Below are 19,051 nucleotides of genomic sequence, written 5' to 3' on the forward strand. Positions count from 1 at the left end.
AACATCAGCCACCTACAACACACCTGTACCTGAGGTTTGTATACTTCAAGTAAGACTCCGGAGTACTTATCTTTACATAAACATTATCATTCACACAGATACAAAATAAATTCAATAACGTCCGTATTTTTTTTGAAATAGGCGGATTTAGGGGGCGGGGCCCCGACCCCCTCTTTTGTGGGGAAAAAATGGTTGATTATATAGGGAATCACTGAAGCATGACTTGACCCCCCCCCCCCCCCCCCCCCCCGTTTTTACATAAACTTCTGGATCCGCCACTGTTATGATATTTATCGGAGATTAGGTGTATGAAATGAAATTTCTTACATGAAGCTTAAATTTGAGGTTATTTTTTTTTCGTAATAGTAAGCAATGACTATTTGTTATAAAAATAACGTGTTGTACAGAAACACATCAAATTCTTACAAAACTTTAACTGTAAAATAACTTCTAAACTTATGTAATTTTCTCATCAGTTTTCAGTTGTAATGGAAGATAATATGCAAAATTTGTTTTGTAGGATTTTATCCAAGCCACTGGATCCGACGAAAAGTTGTCCGAGATATACTACAAGGAGTGTGATTATGAAGTACTGGGAATGAAAAATGGAAACTATATTTCAGAAAATCAAAGACTGAGAAAAAATCTTTGTTTGACAAAGCGAAGAGTCGTAAAGGTAACTCTTCTTTCTTGTATATTTACAATATTTTTGGTTTTGGTTTTATTTATATCTTATGTATATGTTAAATTGTAAGTAACTGTTAATAAAGAAAATTCGTCCAAATATTTCGGACTGTCGTTTAACTGAAACTACATATGAAATTTACATAGTAGTATGTGTTGGTTGTTATTAACAGATGAATACAGCTAGATTTAAAGTGCAAAAATATTCAAGCTGTTCAAAGAGAGTAAACATTTCAACTACACTTTAGTTTCATTTATTTAACATTTCATTTTAATTATGTCAGAAGGCTGTTTCTTCCCCATAAATGGCGGAATTCGAACAAATCCAGTTACACGTGATGAAAAAAGCAGAGGAATTGTCAACATCGAAACAGGTTTGTTAAGTATTTACTTTTAGGATGGAATGCTTCAACCGACCGATTTTGAATTATATCCCAAACAAAATCGAATTGTTGAATCAATTTTCAAAATAAATATTTTTTTTTAAAAACTGAAAATGAATTGTTCTGAACACACAATTGTTCTGAACACACAAATTATCTATAATAGTATCTTGATTCTTCATACAGAAGAATACGCCATAAAAACCACAATCTTTTTTTAGTTCAAAATGCAGAACCAAGAGTTTGGAAAACCTACATTTGAAGTAAAATTAATCAACGTTTTCCTTCTTTTAGAATTAAAGATTGTAAAATTATAAATCATGTAAGATTAAGAAGATTTGGTAAATAAATAAGAAGATGTGTTATATATATTTTGAAGAAGATGTGGTAAATATATAAGAAGATGTGTTATATATATTTTGAAGAAGATGTGGTAAATATATAAGAAGATGTGTTATATATATTTTGAAGAAGATGTGGTAAATAAATAAGATGTGTTATATATATTTTGAAGAAGATGTGGTAAATATATAAGAAGATGTGTTATATATATTTTGAAGAAGATGTGGTAAATATATAAGAAGATGTGTTATATATATTTTGAAGAAGATGTGGTAAATATATAAGAAGATGTGTTATATATATTTTGAAGAAGATGTGGTAAATAAATAAGAAGATGTGTTACATATATTTTGAAGAAGATGTGGTAAATATATAAGAAGATGTGTTATATATATTTTGAAGAAGATGTGGTAAATAAATAAGAAGATGTGTTACATATATTTTGAAGAAGATGTGGTAAATATATAAGAAGATGTGTTATATATATTTTGAAGAAGATGTGGTAAATATATAAGAAGATGTGTTATATATATTTTGAAGAAGATGTGGTAAATAAATAAGGAGATGTGGCATGATTGACAATTAAACAACTCTAATTACTTTATGCTTGTCAGTAAAGGAATACTGCCAATTTTACAACTCTAATTACTTTATGCTTGTCAGTAAATTAATACTGCCAATTAAACAACTCTAATTACTTTATGCTTGTCAATAAATGAATACATTTTAGTTTGTAGTATGTATCTTATGTTTTTTTTTATTACAACAGGTTGATGAACGGAAAGATTGGTTTTGGTTGGGTTAGACAGAATTCATTCTTTAGACGGAAGACATGGGGGTTTTATTTCCTGACGTCAGAAGATTCAACAACAACATCAACAATAGGTGTGCCATCAGTATCATCCCTCAAAGCAATTCCAACAATTGAAGTTACCGATTGTTCTGACGATTTTAGAGGACAGGGGGATAATCCATGTGTTATAGCCGAGGAAAACAAGCACGAAAACACAGAAAATAAAGAACAAGAAGATGCAGTTGTAGTGCCTATGATCGAGAAAAGTATTGCTTAATGTATTCACGAGATTAAAAAATATTGGTAGTTTGAATTGGAAAAAACAATTATAAGCCCAATGAATGTTTGAATTGTACATATAACTTTTTAATTTTAATCAATCTAATAAAATTTTGTTACTGTTTATGGAATCTTAGATTTACATATAAGAATAAGGAGATATGGTACGATTGTCAGTGAGACAGCAGTTGAACCAAAGAATCAACCAAAGACCAAAGGACAATGATGTAAACAACAACAGATCATTGTACGCTTTCAACAATTACGCATACCGTATACTAGTATAGTAGGCAAAACAAGACCGTACCATCTTCAACAGCGAGCAAAAATCGTTCCGCATAGTATGCAATTAAAGGGCAAAAATAAGAATCTCCGGCAACATGATCTGCATTTCCGAAGGAACGGAACAGCAACATTAAATTTATATTTTATATACGTACAAATATATATATACGTACGGTGTCATAAAGCTGAAAATTTCTATGTCATTTGGTCTCCGGTGAAGGTATGTTCCATTGGCAATCATACCACATCTTTTTTTATAAAGAGTGAATACATTTTCATTGTCATTCGCACAATATTTATTTTTTTTTGGAAAGCGCACAAACGATGTACAAGATTTGTCTGTTTAATAAGGTCTATTTTGATATGAGCGTCACTGATGTTCAATATATGAACACATAGACAGCAAAGTAAAAACTTCTAGTATTCAAACTGTAGGAAGAGTTATCTGAGAACACTCCTCTTATGCAAGTAAATACTCCAAAAGAAGACAAGATCAACATCTCCCAAAAGAGCAAATATTAATAAAAATTAAAACCCTGACCACATGCACACCTTCAATAAATGTACAAACAGACAGCAAAGTGAAAACTTCTAAGGATTCAAACTGTAGGAGGAATTATGCGGCATAACTATATACCCATAATTGGACGGACGGGTTTAAAACAATATACCTCCCCCCCCCCCCCCCCCCCCCAACGTTCAGTTGCGAGAAGGGGCATAAACAGTTGTAACTGAATTTACAGTTGCCTACAGTGAGTCTGTCCTCTGTTCCAGTGGCGTAGCTAGGTCTTTTTACGTGTACGCCTGAACATTGGTGAGGGGTTCTGATGGTCCCAAGCGGGTCTATTTCTCTATTTCATAGCATTCACCCCGAGCATTTTAACGAGTTATTGAGAAAGAAATATCATTCCTATCATTAAAAACTTTGTTAAGGTGCAATATGTGAGTTCGTTAAGAATTTTGCAATAGCTGAATCCGGCATTTATCATTTCTCAATGTTATCAATAAAGGTTTAAAAAAAAATCATGTAACAAAAAACACAGACTGTTTGTTAATTTCTGTCAATTTTTATACTTTTTTTTTGTATCAGACATCAATCAAAAAAAGCTTCTGCCCAAACTTTAATAAAATTCGATGAAGTTTTGACAAAGAAAGTGATGCGTTACAAACTAACCTTCTCTGTATCCACTAGTAAATTGTAAAACAAAATTCATTTTATCTATCTATCATTATGCTCTGGATACTCTTTTGATAAAAAAAAAAAAAACAGTTTCTGTCCAACTATCGTATAAATTCACGAAGATTTGACAAAGTTATTGATACTAGTATTTGAATGTTTTAACCGCATACTAAACCTTATTATGTACGTCACCAACGAAATTTAGGATCTCTGTCTTGCTTTTTCAACTCAAATGTCACAGACTCGAAACAAATGCAAGGCACATATTGAATCTCGGCAGATTATGAATAATATAATTTCTTTAAAGTAAAGGAAAGTGACTAGAATTCGCAGTAGATTCAGACTTTGACGGAAAATGTACAAATATAAGGGAGCTACCATTTAATTTTTATGGGGGGGCTAGGATGAAAAATTTTGTCCTGCATTTTTTTTTAGTTGTAATCTCTGTCCTGCCTTTTTATTTTTCACTATATTCGGTCCTGCCTTTTTTTTTATTAGTTTATCCTGACTTTTTTTACCTAAATTGTCATCCTGCCTTTTTTTTTTGCAAAGTGTCTCATCCTGCCTTTTTTTTTACTCAAAACTCCTGTCCTGCCTATTTTTTTCAAATTTCATCCTAGCCCCCCCATAAAAATCAAATGGTAGCTCCCTAACTTGATTCCATTTGGTTAAAAAAGGTAAATTTCGTCACTTTTATTTGCAATTACAAGTCACTGAAAGAATAATTGCCAGGCTCATGTGCTTTTAACAGTTCTTTTTATTTTCCTCAGATAAATTTTTATTTTATCAAACTTCAAGTGTACGCCCGGGCGTTTTGACGTAAACGTAGCTACGCGCCTGTGTTCAAATAATATACATTGTACAATATGTAGTTAGTGTTCTTAGTAAAATCAAGTCATTGAAAAGATGAAAAACAAGCGTTCAAAGCACAGTTAGCATGGTTAGTATCTTTGATTTTTTGTCTCTGTTCAATATGTTGTTTTTTTTTTTTTTTTTAAGTATAAGGCCAAAATGAGTTTCCAACAGTTTCCCAACACGAGATACTCAGCATACAGATAAGGAGATGTACATGTGGTATGATAGGCAATAAGGCCAGTCATTTATCGTCCCCTTCCCGTTCCGACGGACCATCATCATTTCTTCCAGACCATACTCGCAAATGGTGTCAAGGAAGACCCTTTTTTTTGGCTGATGCGGCGTAAAAAGTACATAAATCATTGAATTCACATGTTTTAAAATCTTACTCAAACTAGTTTAAAAACTATAATTCATAACGTTGAAAAGCGGAATACAAACATACTGTTTTGTCAAGAGATATTATATTGGGTGACATTTAATAACAGATAATTTGACATTTAAAGTATCAATGAAGTAATAACATACAGTTTTTAAAAGGCGGTAATTATGTCGTTTTCTGCAGGTGTGCATACGTCTCTTGCAATGCTACCTTCTGATTGGTTGTTATGAACACGCGACTGATCTGTGACTTGAAATATTTTTTTACCATTGTTAACTGTCGTAACTGTATAAATATTAGCAACTGACTATACCGCTATATATTTTTGACATTTTTGACACTTCTGTACCAGAGTATTCAGTGTTTACATTTGCTACGTCAAGATATCTCAACTTTGTACTGTATCAGTACATTGCTCTGAATAATACTTCCGTTGAAGATGATACGAATGATACGTCAACAACAAAGCAACCAAAAGAAGTCAATAAGAACCTAGAAGTCAACATATGATTTTTTACACCAGAAAAGTATTTATAAAATGTTCCAATCTAAATTGCTTACATCTCTATAAAACTAAGTAATGCATGTATTTTATTTTATTTCATGTGAATTAAATAGAGACTAACTTAGCCTGGTAAGAAAAGAGGTGTCCGTCGCTGATCCGCCATCAATATAAAATTCTCTGAGTGAAAAAATATTTCGACTATGAGGTTCATGTACATTTGGCTGGATTCAAATATTTTCTTAAAGCCAAACCCTACACCCTCTTCCATATATCCTTTTTGTGCTGATGCGGTTTAAAGCGGCCAGCCAAAGCACGCTTACGGGTACGGGATTTTCTCGCTGTGTTGAAGACCAATTGGTGGCCTTCGGCTGTTTTTGCTCTTTGATCGAGTTGCTGTCTCTTTGACACATTCCCCATTTTCAATGTTATCCTAGGCCTTTGTGTAATGTAGTCTTTCTTCTCAGATTTTTTAGGACATCTAACATGTTACGGCTTTAAATCGTCTAGTTCCCTTTTATTGTAAGGCGCAAAATAGATGTGATTCACGATTCCCTCACTTAGTTTTAAAGGTTTACTTACAGTCCGATATGCGGTTTAAACAGAACAAAAGAATTCGACCTCTTGTGTTTAGAAGGTAGAAAAGTGAAATGAACTTTGTATACGGTTGTCAAGATGTCACAAAAGTTACTTTCCGTAAAATCATTATACATATTTGCATTCACGTTGTTTAATTTTCATATTGTACAATTGTTAACAATGCAACTTGCAAATAATCGTTTTTAAAACGACCATAAACCAAGCTGTTACGTCATTTAGGGGGTCTCCTTATAAACTGCTACTTTTTTTTGCCCGACATAGAAAAAATCTTGGAAAAATTACAAAAATTGAGAAATGAATTGTCAATCGTTTAAGACCATTCCCAAAGTGGCACACCTAAATTTGACATTTGGACGCAATTTCAAAGTTGGATGTTATATGACGGGGTTTTGTTAATTAATTTACGCATCGAACACACCCGTCCTATATATGTAACATCACATGACTTTTAAGTGATTAAAACTATTTTTTTTAAAATAATATTTGCATGTTTGACATGTTTTTTTCTTAAACAATTACAATGACGCCGACAGTCATAATTTCTGTATTTTTTTAAAAAGTTTTGTTACACATTTTGTTACGCCTTACTTTTACAGTAACCCGGATTGGTTGACCATTGTGAAGTTGAGTTTTTGTGGTAGCATAGATTTATATCGCTGTATTCCTTTTATTTGTGTTAACCAATTGTCGTTCGGAATTATTTTTTATACATCATTTATTGATCTTGCAATTTCTTGTAATTTAGTTTGCGTCTTATTTCTTTGGTGTCATATTTTGGCTATGTTTCTGTTCGATCATGCAGTATAATAAGTCGGTAGTTGCCCGCGAATGATTTTTTTTTATTTTTATTTCTTGTGACTCTTCGCGTCTTATTTGTTGATTGCAGTTGGTTTTTGTTTTGTGTTAAGTCAAGATTTTGTTTTTGTTTTGATGTGTTTGCATCTTAAATTGGGATTGCACTGAGTTATTTCATGATTTCTTTTGTGCTATATTTTTGATACATTTTTAGTCTATCTTATAGCATCTTACGACGACATAATGTGATACTTTTTTTTGTTCGCCAATATTATTCATAAGATTCATACGATTTGAATTTACTATTTATATCTTTTTCTTTTCTTAATAGTTTACCTACAGTCGAAAATTTGCAAGACATTTTAAGAGTCTTTACTTATTTAACAGTTTTACATGAGACTCAATTTTATTATAGTTTATCACATAAAGTCTCGATTGTATTATAGTACTTTACTTGAATAACCGTCCCACTGTTAGTTGTATGTTGGTTCTTTACAACTCAGAAACAGATTCAAGAATATCAAAGTTCCCTCATATTATTTTTTACCGTATACGGTGGCTCACTCTATTTTTCTCATACATGCTCACTATTACAAGTCAAGTACTATAGTAGTACATCGGTGTCTTCATATTTCATGTACTACACATGCGTATATATATTACTCGAGTGTGAAACATGCAACAATACTCTACCAAAGCAAGCCAGGAAACAGTCCATCAACAAGGAAGTAAGTTAATCATTTAACTTCAAAGAGGGTATGGCTTTTTTGTCTAAGCGCGAACATTTATTGTCGGCCTTCATCAATCAAATATTTTTTACTTTCAAAACTATAAGGTTTTAGAAGATCAGAATTCATAATATTTTTTTTGGTTTTAAATTTTGCCTAACGACACTATTTTTTCGAACGAATTTTGAATCAGACGATATTTATTTTGAATGAATCTTACCCCTCACTCTTTTTCACAATTTGAAGTTAAATTTTCGTTCCCGTATGTAAATAACCAGCACAAAGACTTTCATTACCTTTTTTTTATATACATTTGAAGACTTTCATCGCACTGTTCAAACCAATATTCAGTGGTGGATCCAAAATTTTACATTAGGGGGGGGGGGCTGACTGAGCTAAGGGGAGCCCCCTCCCCCCTGAATCCGCCTATATTCTTGAAAACGTTGTTCTTATACATACTTACCTCCATGTTATTGTCTCAAGTCTTCAGTCTCTGCACCAAACATTTACAATGAACCAAGCCGTTGCTAAGACGGTGCTTAAAAGAGCAGCGGCTTGGGTTAAAAGTGTACTTACTAGACAGTCTTTGATAATCTGTTACAGTTTTGTATAAGAGTTAGTCCTTTGTTGTTTTGATAATAAAACAGAACTATTATGATGTTGTGGAAAATATCGAGTTTGCTTGATATTGACAAATCAAAAACTCAAGTCACATGGTAATGTTTGGGATGCTTAAACCTTTGACATATTTTATGATTCTAAAAGATAATGAAAATTAAGCATATGCTCTTTTAGCTGTTTTTGAACAGGGCTATAATTAAAAAAAAAAAGTTCAGATGATCAAGTTCTTTGAAGAAGGAGAAAGGGGAAACAAATTGCACTACTATATCATCTAAGAAATTATATGAATTATTACCATCAGTATTGCAAGACTATGAAGGATGCATTCACATTTCTTCTGTTATGGATACGTTTGACAAATTCTGTATATAAAAAAACAAGTTCCTTTTGTGGCATAACTTTATTCATATAGATTATTTCTCCTACAGAACATATCTTTATATATTGCTTTCTTTAGTTCAAATTGTACTCTCAGATAAGCATTTGGTACTTTAAAACCTCTCCTATCTGTTCCATGCCTCTGGTCGACATGTGTACTTCAGAATAATTCCTGACTGTCAGATGAAAGCAGAACTTTCACATAACTTCTTGATAAAACTGCTGTCTATCTTCCTTTTCGACACTGCAAACAAAAAATCGAACAGGCAATTAAAGAGGGGGTTGCAACCACATGTTCCCCGTACAAACGGATCGGAACTAAGAGCTCTTTCCCGGATCTGCCACTGGATTTATACATCAGATGCATCACAAAATAAAAACATGTTATTAAATATACTAGTCAGAATATGAAATAAAGAAAAATATAAATCGAAAATGTTGAATTATCATTTATGTCTACGAAACCACAAGATCCTACTTAATTGACCATGTTTTCAAATCATATCAAATGTTTTCATTGATCTTCTCTTGTTAGAAAAATGTAATGAATTTATTGTTAGCTAAATTATCAATGTTAGGTTATTGTATATTCTTCAGAGCTGTATCTTGAACTAATGAATTGAAAAAGAGGGGATGGATATAGGTACTAAACATTTGTCTGTATTTTCAACATATCTAACAAACATTATCATGTGAGAAAAATTAGTTTTAGAATACGAACTATCTCTCTCATTCTGTAAACAGATATTGTAGGATTGTAGGATTGTTAAGGTATTTTGGTGTTTTTAAAAGCCCCCCCCCCTTTTTTTTTGGTAATATACACCACAAAAAAAACATTTAGTTAGGATAAAGAACAAATAAACGATAGTCCTATAATGTAAGGCTTCAGAGTTTCATATCATTTACATTTAACATGTTTATCGGATTTTTTTTTACTATCAATGTTGAACCGTTAATTTTTATTGGATTTTTTTTATTATGAACCGTTCAACATCAATAGTAAAAAAAATCCGATATAAAAACGTTGAATATACATGATATGAACCTCCGAAGTCTTATATCATAGCACTACGGTAAATAGAATAATTGAAATTCAGTTAATTGAGTGTGGGAGGCTACTTTAATTCACTTTATGAGTGTGTATTATATAATGTTACAATGTAACAAACCTATCAAACACACCGTGAAAAATAACATTATCTCCCCTGGAAATGCTTAACAACAAGACACAAAAAACTGCTACCTTTTTTTGCCCTATATCACATAATAATGAAAACACATTACATAGATAGGGAATAATGTGCTTCTGAACACGTCTGAATGTGTAGGTGGCACACTCAGAACGATCGTCTCTAGATTTTTTTTTTAATTCGTTCCCGCCTTTCCGGGTTCACGTAGCAACACGTTTCTTTCCTTTCCAGCTATTCCTGATTATGAATTAATCCAAAGCATGCATTTATCCCAAAGCAACAACTATTAAACAACTCACCTATACCAATGGTGATCGTCAAATTCCTAGCCGATTCCTTTAATCGTACCTTTCTTGACAACACCCATCGTTGTAGCGTCTACCATTGGAGGTAGCGAAATTACATGATTTGACAGGAGAGCGAAATAAACAAGGGGAGCAATTTTATCGAACCGCATTCTAGTCTCGATTACCCAGACGCATATTTAAATATAGCGTCTGGGGTGATTAACCAGACTGGTCAAAAATTTATAGGGGGCGTAACAAATAATTAAATATAGAACATATCTATAAATAGATTTTCCGTTATCCCCAATATAATTTAAATAAAAAAAGCATCAGTCAACAGTGTAGTAGTAAATGTACATGACATTCCTGTAGCTCACTCTGTGTTGGCCAACTTGCTGAATGGGAAATTTTAATATCAACGTGAAGTAAAATAAATAAAACTGCTCACAAACAATTTCACACGTATTCCTGTTCTCAGAGTTCTTTTCTGAAACTGAGTGATGTATAAAGTTTAACATATAATACAGATCTAGAGTCAAAATTAAGCTTTAATTGGCCGTACTTTATATTCAAATTTCGGATATTTTCATCTTTGATAAAAAGTATTTTATATAAGTTTTACTCTTTTTTTTGTCATGGTTTTTATCCAAGACTTGATCATTAACTACTTTTCTAGTTATCGGCCGGTTGTGTCAGCCGTGATTCCCCCGTTACCTGGGTACCGCAGACAGCGACACCCAAACGCCTGCCTCTGCTTTTTATTCTGAGGTTTAGTTACGGCCCTATGTAAATACTTCAGCACTCGTCATAGGCGGATCCACCCCACCCCCATTTTTTTCGTAGGAAAAATGTGGTTGCTTATGTAGGGAAACTCTGTAGCATGAGTGAGCGTAGTTCCCCTCCCTAATAACAAGTTCTGGATCCGCCACTGTTCGTGTATAGAGGATACCACGCTCTCTGCACGCTTAAAAATGTGTCCGTAGGTGGATCGTTATACGGCTTTAATCTATATTTCTGCTTCTATAGAATATTATTATTGCCCTTATTTTTTAGTGAGTCATAATTTCTCCAACCTTCCCGAACGGGCTATAAATTAGGACCTCCTTTTTATAATTATTGTTAATTTCTATTCGTCCTGAACATTACCATTATTTACCACAAGACGATGAAAAGGCAACCCAAGATCAAACTATTCTTATATTATTGCATATCTGTCCACTTTATTCTCTTATCTTCATACTATAAAATACCACTATTTTCTATTCTTTGTATTGCATCACATCGTCCTAAACATGCATGAAATATTTGTCACTGGACGTTAAGCAACCAACCATCAGTATATTGTCACCGTTAGTTTATTCTTTATTTTTTTTATCCATTTTTTCCTAGTTTTGTCTCATCATTCTCATTTCTATAAATTCCTGTAATAATTTATGCTGTCCTATTTTTTTTTATATATCTGATGCACTTACCTTACAAAAAGGCACACATCAAATTACGTCTATGTAAAGAAAAACGTCTCATACAAATACTAAGAATGCATTTGGAAATTAGTATGGCGTTCATTAACACTGGACTAGTATATATTTGTTTAGGGGCCAGCTGAAGGACGCCTCCGAGTGCGGGAATTTCTCGCTACATTGAAGACCATCTGCTGTTGTTTTTTATTTGGTCGGGTTGTTGTCTCTTTGACACATTCCCCATTTCCATTCTCAATTTTATATGTAGAAAACTCCCTTAAAACAAGTATAACTGGCAGTTTAGCGTGATCACACAACGAGCCAACTCAATTTTCATTTACAAAATTAACTGATCTTAAAACTGCAAACGACAGAATAGTCTGAATGTTTCTTAGCTGTTACACCAATAATCGCCTGATCCTTTTGGGAGAAAATTTTTAGGAAACAACCTTCACACAAAACCACTTTGCCAAGGTAGCCCGTCTCCATGGAGAAATATAGAACATAACCAGTCAGTCATGAAACTCAATACTCTTTGAATGCATGTTTGAATCATGCACATGGAAAAGATGGAATGGGATTTTTGGCATAGTAACTTGTAAAAAACATAAAAACTCAGAAGTGTATTTAACTTCTCCAACTCTTATAAATTCCATCATGTATTAGCATGCAATAAAGGACAGCTTGGCAAGAACAATTACTTCTCCTGTGAACCTTTATTATAAAAATAAGGAAATTGGTATCATTGCTATACATGTTGTGACGAGGCAACAACCCAGCAGAGTTCAAATGACATGGATATACGCAAATGTGATCACTGCATGACCTTCAATATTAAGAAACTCCCTACCGTATACAATGTAGTCAACTATAAAAGGGCCTGACATGAAAATGAGATACAATTCAACCGTAAAAACTAACTGTTTAATTGTTCGTATGATTTTTAATTTGTTAATACAAATCTAATTTCCCTAACATATCTCACAACACTGTTTCTTGATATTTGTTTCATTTAATCAATATACGTCTGTGTATTTTTTTTTCGCTTTGTGGTGGCTGTCAAAATAATGTATACCCAACATTTTTGGTACTGTGATTTATTCATACTGATTGATGCTTCAGTAATTAAAAAATAAATCTTTCAGTTTGAGTCTTGTTCTAATAAAATTGAAGCATGTTTATGATACAATCAAAATCCTGAATATTACATTTTTGTTTTAATTCTTCACATTTTACACATAAAATCTGTGTCCATAAATCATCATTGGTTTGTCTACAAAAGAAAGTAAATATTAGAATCATATCAAATTTTAGTCACCAGCATAGCATATATATGAAAAACAAATTGTTTAAAAAACCCATAATAGAAATATATTTTATAAACTATTGTCCTGGTGCAAGCTAAATCCCGCTTTAGGGTGCAAGATTATCTTGCTTTGTTAAAGACCCGACCCATTGGGCTGTTTACTGCTCTTTTGGTCGGGTTGCCCAGTGTCTCTTTGACACATTCCCTGTTTGTATGCTTTATCCAAACCATGCATGGATTTTTCTCATTGTTGAAGGCCACTCACATCCAAATAATTTGAACTTGGGTGGATATTTCTCATTGGTATTCATACCACATTATTTTATTCGTGTAATGCTGAGATTTTGGTAATTTTATCTTCACTTGTTGTTTTAGTTTACATGATAAACTCTTAATCATGATGATGGGTTCACTGGTTGCTGTCGCAGTCATTGACACCTCTTTTCATTGATGGTGAAAATATTGTTTAACTATCTTTTGTTTTGCAGAAAATCGAATGTATAAATCATTTTGACCGTTTAGTGTACTATGTAAAAAATGGCATCTTCTAGAAACACTTTGATTGTTTGTCTTTGAATGAGTAAAACATTGTGTATCTCTCCGCCCCCCCCTTTTTTTACACATATCAAGATGCAGGCTCCCTTATTTAGATAGATACAACAAACTTATCTCGGATGAAGGTGATATTTCGAAGTCATAGCAGTTTTACATCAAGTATTCATAAAGTTAACGATACTACAAGTAAAAATGTATTTATATCGTATACGACTGTTCGAGTGGTCCCAGCAATTATAAACGGTTCGTTTTCGTTGCACGGACATGCATGAAAGAATATATTAAAACTACTCGGTGTATCAGGTTGCATTGCAATTTATGTTACAGTGTGTGTTGTTATAACATCTTACCAAGGTTGGATGACATCATGTCGGCTGGTTTTGCCTTCGCGTCCATGCCCATGTACGCCATGCTGTATGGTGTTTTCCATAAATTGTATGTCGTCATAAAAATATATAAATAGCTTTAAACAACAATCGGTACACTCGGGCTTTTCAATAATATTATCGTAATGTAATTTCTTCCGAAGTCAATAACCAACTTCTTGGTTATTCGTCTTGGACATTATCTTTGACAACAAGCTAAAACAGCCGATACTATTCCGAATGTCATAAATTACCATTTTTATATCACTTGTCATCCAGACGCTCTACTTTGAAAAATAAAGCGGCTGGATGATCGAGACTAACCGCATTCCGGACTGCTTACACATGTAGCCACTCAGGATTCTACTTCGTCAAAATTATCTCCCCATTACGCCAGTTCATTTTCACAATCGTAGAAATGGAAGCCATTGTAGGGATGACGCGCTGCCAATTTTGCTCTTGAAAACCGATAAATTTATCCACATTGCACCATTACGATCCTTATATGTCAGTTGTATAAGGACAAATGTATCAACTAGTTAATGAGCATCAGTTAATGATCTTTTCTGTATTGATTCAACTTAAAACTATTGTCTGATCGGTTGTCAGGTGGAATTTCGAAAATTCATAAACATTAAAAAAAAATCTAATTAAATATTTCGTGGAAGGGCAGACTAGATTTCGTTAGTTGTTGAAGCCTATAAACCCTAGTTTTCACACACAAAAAAAATATAATTTTTCGAAGATATGCATTTTCATCATCCAACTTGAAAGACTGTCGTCAAGTACTTTCAGTAAAAAAAAATAGCTATTCGAACACACCTACTCTGTTTTTGTGATTCATTAGATAGGTATTTCACTTGACCCATATATTTCATCTTTTAGTACTGTGATTTTTTTATGTTATAAAGGCAACCTGTAGCTTTGATTTATAAAAATGGTAGAATCTGAAGCGAGACGATGTATGAAATATTCTTGCTTTGTACGATATCAAGATAAAATATTCAACTCAAACACGCCCTAACATAAAAAGGTGCACTCGGTTTTCTCTTTTCGATACAATTGCTACCCATTTTTTAGTCTCGATCATCCAGCCGCTTTATTTTTCAAAGTAGAGCGTCTGGATGACAAGTGATATAAAAATGGTAATTTATGACATTCGGAATAGTATCGGATTTTTTAGCTTGTATTTAAAGATAATGTCCAAGACGAATAACCAAGAAGTTGGTTATTGACTTCGGAAGAAATTATATTACGATAATACTATTGAAAAGCCCGAGTGTACCGATTGTTGTTTAAAGCTATTTATATTTTTTTGTGACGACATACAAGTCGTGGAAAACACCAGACAGCATGGCTTCCATCACGCAAAGGAAAATAACAGCACATCAAACTTTGGTAAGATATCATGATATAACAACACAAACTGTTACATAAATTTTAAAACAACCTGAAACATCGAGTAGTTATATTCTTTCGTGCATGTGCGTGCTACGCAAGCAAGTAAATAATCATATAGAATACATTGCAATTTTTGTATTGACTGGGACCACTCGAACAGTAGTACGCGATTGATTTGTAGTATCTTTGACTTTACAAATACTTTATTGAAAAGTGCTATGAAATATAAACTTCATCCAGGATATAAAGTTTGTTGTATCTGTCTGCAGTGTATAATGGAGTTCGCATTTTGATACATGTAAAAAAAAAGGGGGGAGGAATGATGCGCAATGTTGTACACATTTAAAGGAGGGAACGCAATCCAAAAACCATTAGCACAAGAAAACCAAACAAGGTATATCTAGAAGATGCCAATTTGAACATACACCAAACGGTGAAAATGATTTATGCTCGATTTTTTTTTTAAACAAATGCATTTAGCTTATACAAACATCTATTTAGCTTATACAAACATCTAAGAAGTCGGACACGTTGTTATAAAAACTAATTTAAATACACTGTTAGTAAACAAAGTCTGGACTGGTCAACTGGACAATACCTTTTTTGCACTTTTAAAAGGCATTTTGTCCACACTAAAAATAAATCATAAAAGAATACATGCAATGTTGTCGGTGAATATATACCAATTGGCTTTCTAAACCTTGAAATAAAACCATGGCATGAGGAAAACACTGAAAATTCGATTTTATGCAAAACAATAGATCCAGCATCAATGAAAGGAGGTGTCAATGAGGCAACAACCGGTGATCACAGTGATATACATTACCAAAAGTAGACATCAACATGATTAAGAGGACATACTGTTGACTTAAACAAAAATTGAGATTAAAAGTACCAAAAGGTCAACATTATACAAATAAGAAGATGCGGTATGAATACCAATGAGAGAGTTATCCAACCCAAGTTCAAATGAGATGGATGTGAGCACGTAAAGGCAACTGTCTGGCCTTCAATAATGATAAAAATTCATACATGATTTTGATAGAAAATACAAACAGGGAATGTGTCAAAGAGACATCAACCCGACAAAAGAACAGGAAACAACCCAATGCCACCAATGGGTTGTGTCATTAACACAGCAGGATAATCTCGCATGTCGTAGCAGGATTCAGCTTGCACCAAGACATTTTAAAATGTATATTTATATATAATGTTTTTTCCAAACATTTTGTTTTTCATATATGCTATGCTGGTGACCAAAAATTAATATGATTTTATTATTTACTTTCTTTTGTAGACAAACCAATGAAGATTTCTGGACACAGATATTATGTGTAAAATGTGAAGAATTAAAAAAAAAAATCTATAATACTTACATTTTCATTGTATCATAAACAGCTCCAATTTTATAAAAAAAAAGATTCAAAGATTTGTTTTTAATTACTGAAGCTGCCAGCAATCATTATATCATAGTATAAACATTATTCTGACAGCAACCATAAAGCCAAAAAAGGTACACAGACATTCATTAAGTAAATAAAACAAAAATCAAGAATCACATTGTTGTCAGATATGTCGGAGAATTAAACAAATTAAAAATCAAATAAGAAATTTAACAGTTTTCACGTTTGAATTGTATCTCGTTTACATGTCTGGCCCTTACGTCAGTTATTTATATGGTATGGAGTTTTCTTAATATTAAAGGCCGAGCAGTGATTATATTTGCGAACATCCATGTCATTTGAACTCTGCTAGGTTGTTGCCTCATCAGCAATCATACCGATCTCCTTATTTTACATAAAGGTTCACATGTACAGGAGAATTTTTGTGAAGCTGCCCTTTAATACATGATTGATATTGGAATCAAATTCGTATTACGTGTGAACTCAGTATAATAGTTTGTAGTAGGAGAATACACTTTTCAGTTATTTTACAAGTTATCATGCAGTATGGATTAAATCCCATTCCATCTTTTCCATGTGATTGATTCAAACATGTATACAAAGAGTATTGAATTGGGTTTCATGAATGACTGGTTAACTTTTGTATTTCTTCATGGACACGGAGACTGGCAAAGTGGTATTGTGTGAAGATTGGCCCATAAATGTTTTCTTCCCAAAAGGATTAGGCGATATAGATTATTTTGAATCATTCAGACTACTCTGTCGTTTGCAATTTTAAGATCAGTTAATTTTGTAAATACAAATTGAGTTGGCTCATTGTATGATTTCACTGATCTGCCAGTAATAAGTTGTTATGGAGTTTTTTCTACATTGAAATCTTAGTATTTGTACGAGTTGTTTTTTCTTTCCATAAACGTAACTTGATGTGTGCTTTTCGAGTAAGGTAAGTGTGTCAGATATCTAAAAGATGTTATAAAAAGGAAAGCATAAATTATAACAAGGATTTACAGAAATAAGAATAACGAGACAAAACTAAGAAAAAAGGGAAAAAATAAAGAATACAGACTAATGTGGATACAATATAGATCAATATACCGACTGTTGGTTGCTTAACGTCAAGTGGCAAATATTTCATAGAATAGAGAGTGTATGCTATAATACAAAAATATAGAAAAATGGCATTGTATAGTATGAAGATAAGAGAATATTAAACGTGGTGTGTTATAATATACAAATAGATTGATTTTGGGTTGCTTGGTTATCGTCTTGTGGTAAATAATGGTATTATATGTTCAGGACTGAAAAAAACAACAAATATAAAGATGAGGTCCTAGATTATAGGCCGTTCGGGATACCTGTCGGAGAAACTATAACTCACCAGAAAATTAGGGTATATTGTTTGGCTTTATGTACAACGGTCCACCTATACGGATCCCTGGGCTCTCTTGGCGCACAGCGGAGCGTGATATCCCCCATACACAAACAGTGGCTTATCCAGACCTTGTTATAAGGAGGACAATCTACAGTCATACTACATTGTTTCTCTATATAATCAACCAAATTTTTCCCACGAAAATAAATCCCGTCTTAATTCTTAAATTGTTTTTTTTACATGTGTCACAAAATTCAGTTTTTGATCGTTCTTTTAAAATTGCCCATCTACAAGTTGGGCAAAATAGGGTCAACTACAAAATGTCAGTTTTAATAATCACATAATTTTTATACATGTAACCAAGGAATTGTATATTTAAATATACAATTCCTTGATGTAACGTTACACTGTTTACCGTTTGGATTAATTGTTTTTAAATATAATGGGGATAACGGAAGTGCTATTTATAGATATGTTCTATATTTAATTATTTGTTACCGCCCCCTATAAATATCTGACCAGTCCGGTTAATCACCCCAGACGCTATATTTAAATACGCGTCTGGGTTATCGAGACTACCCATTTTTTTGAATTTTTTCTTGAGTCACATAATGGAAGAGCAGACACGAAAATTACTGAACTAATAGATTGATCGGTTTTCCGTCCGTGGTAATTTTTTTTTTTTAATCGGAGGTTGTGCATTTTCTACATCCAACTTGAAAGATACCCATGTCGTCGACTTGATATCTAATTGTTCTGCTTAACTGTGTACTAAATAAATTGAAAACTTATGCAAATGGTGTTTTTAAAATAAAACACTTCGTAATTGAGAAGAAAATTGTAATTTTGTTTGTTTTTTATTAACTTTTAAAATTTATGTCACTATAGTAAACATTACAGTAAGC

General features: G+C 32.8%; 1 long non-coding RNA gene across 1 annotated transcript; it reads right to left on the reverse strand.

The window, feature by feature from the left end:
- Window positions 1-12,825: 12,825 nt before the first annotated feature.
- LOC143070614 (uncharacterized) lies at window positions 12,826-14,282 on the reverse strand. Its single transcript, XR_012976599.1, has 2 exons — window positions 13,956-14,282; window positions 12,826-13,017 (listed from the first exon to the last, which is right to left on the reverse strand). It is a non-coding gene; the product is annotated as an uncharacterized LOC143070614 (long non-coding RNA).
- Window positions 14,283-19,051: the final 4,769 nt, after the last annotated feature.

The sequence above is a fragment of the Mytilus galloprovincialis genome, chromosome 4 (assembly GCF_965363235.1).
Source record: "Mytilus galloprovincialis chromosome 4, xbMytGall1.hap1.1, whole genome shotgun sequence".
NCBI lineage: Eukaryota > Metazoa > Mollusca > Bivalvia > Mytilida > Mytilidae > Mytilus > Mytilus galloprovincialis.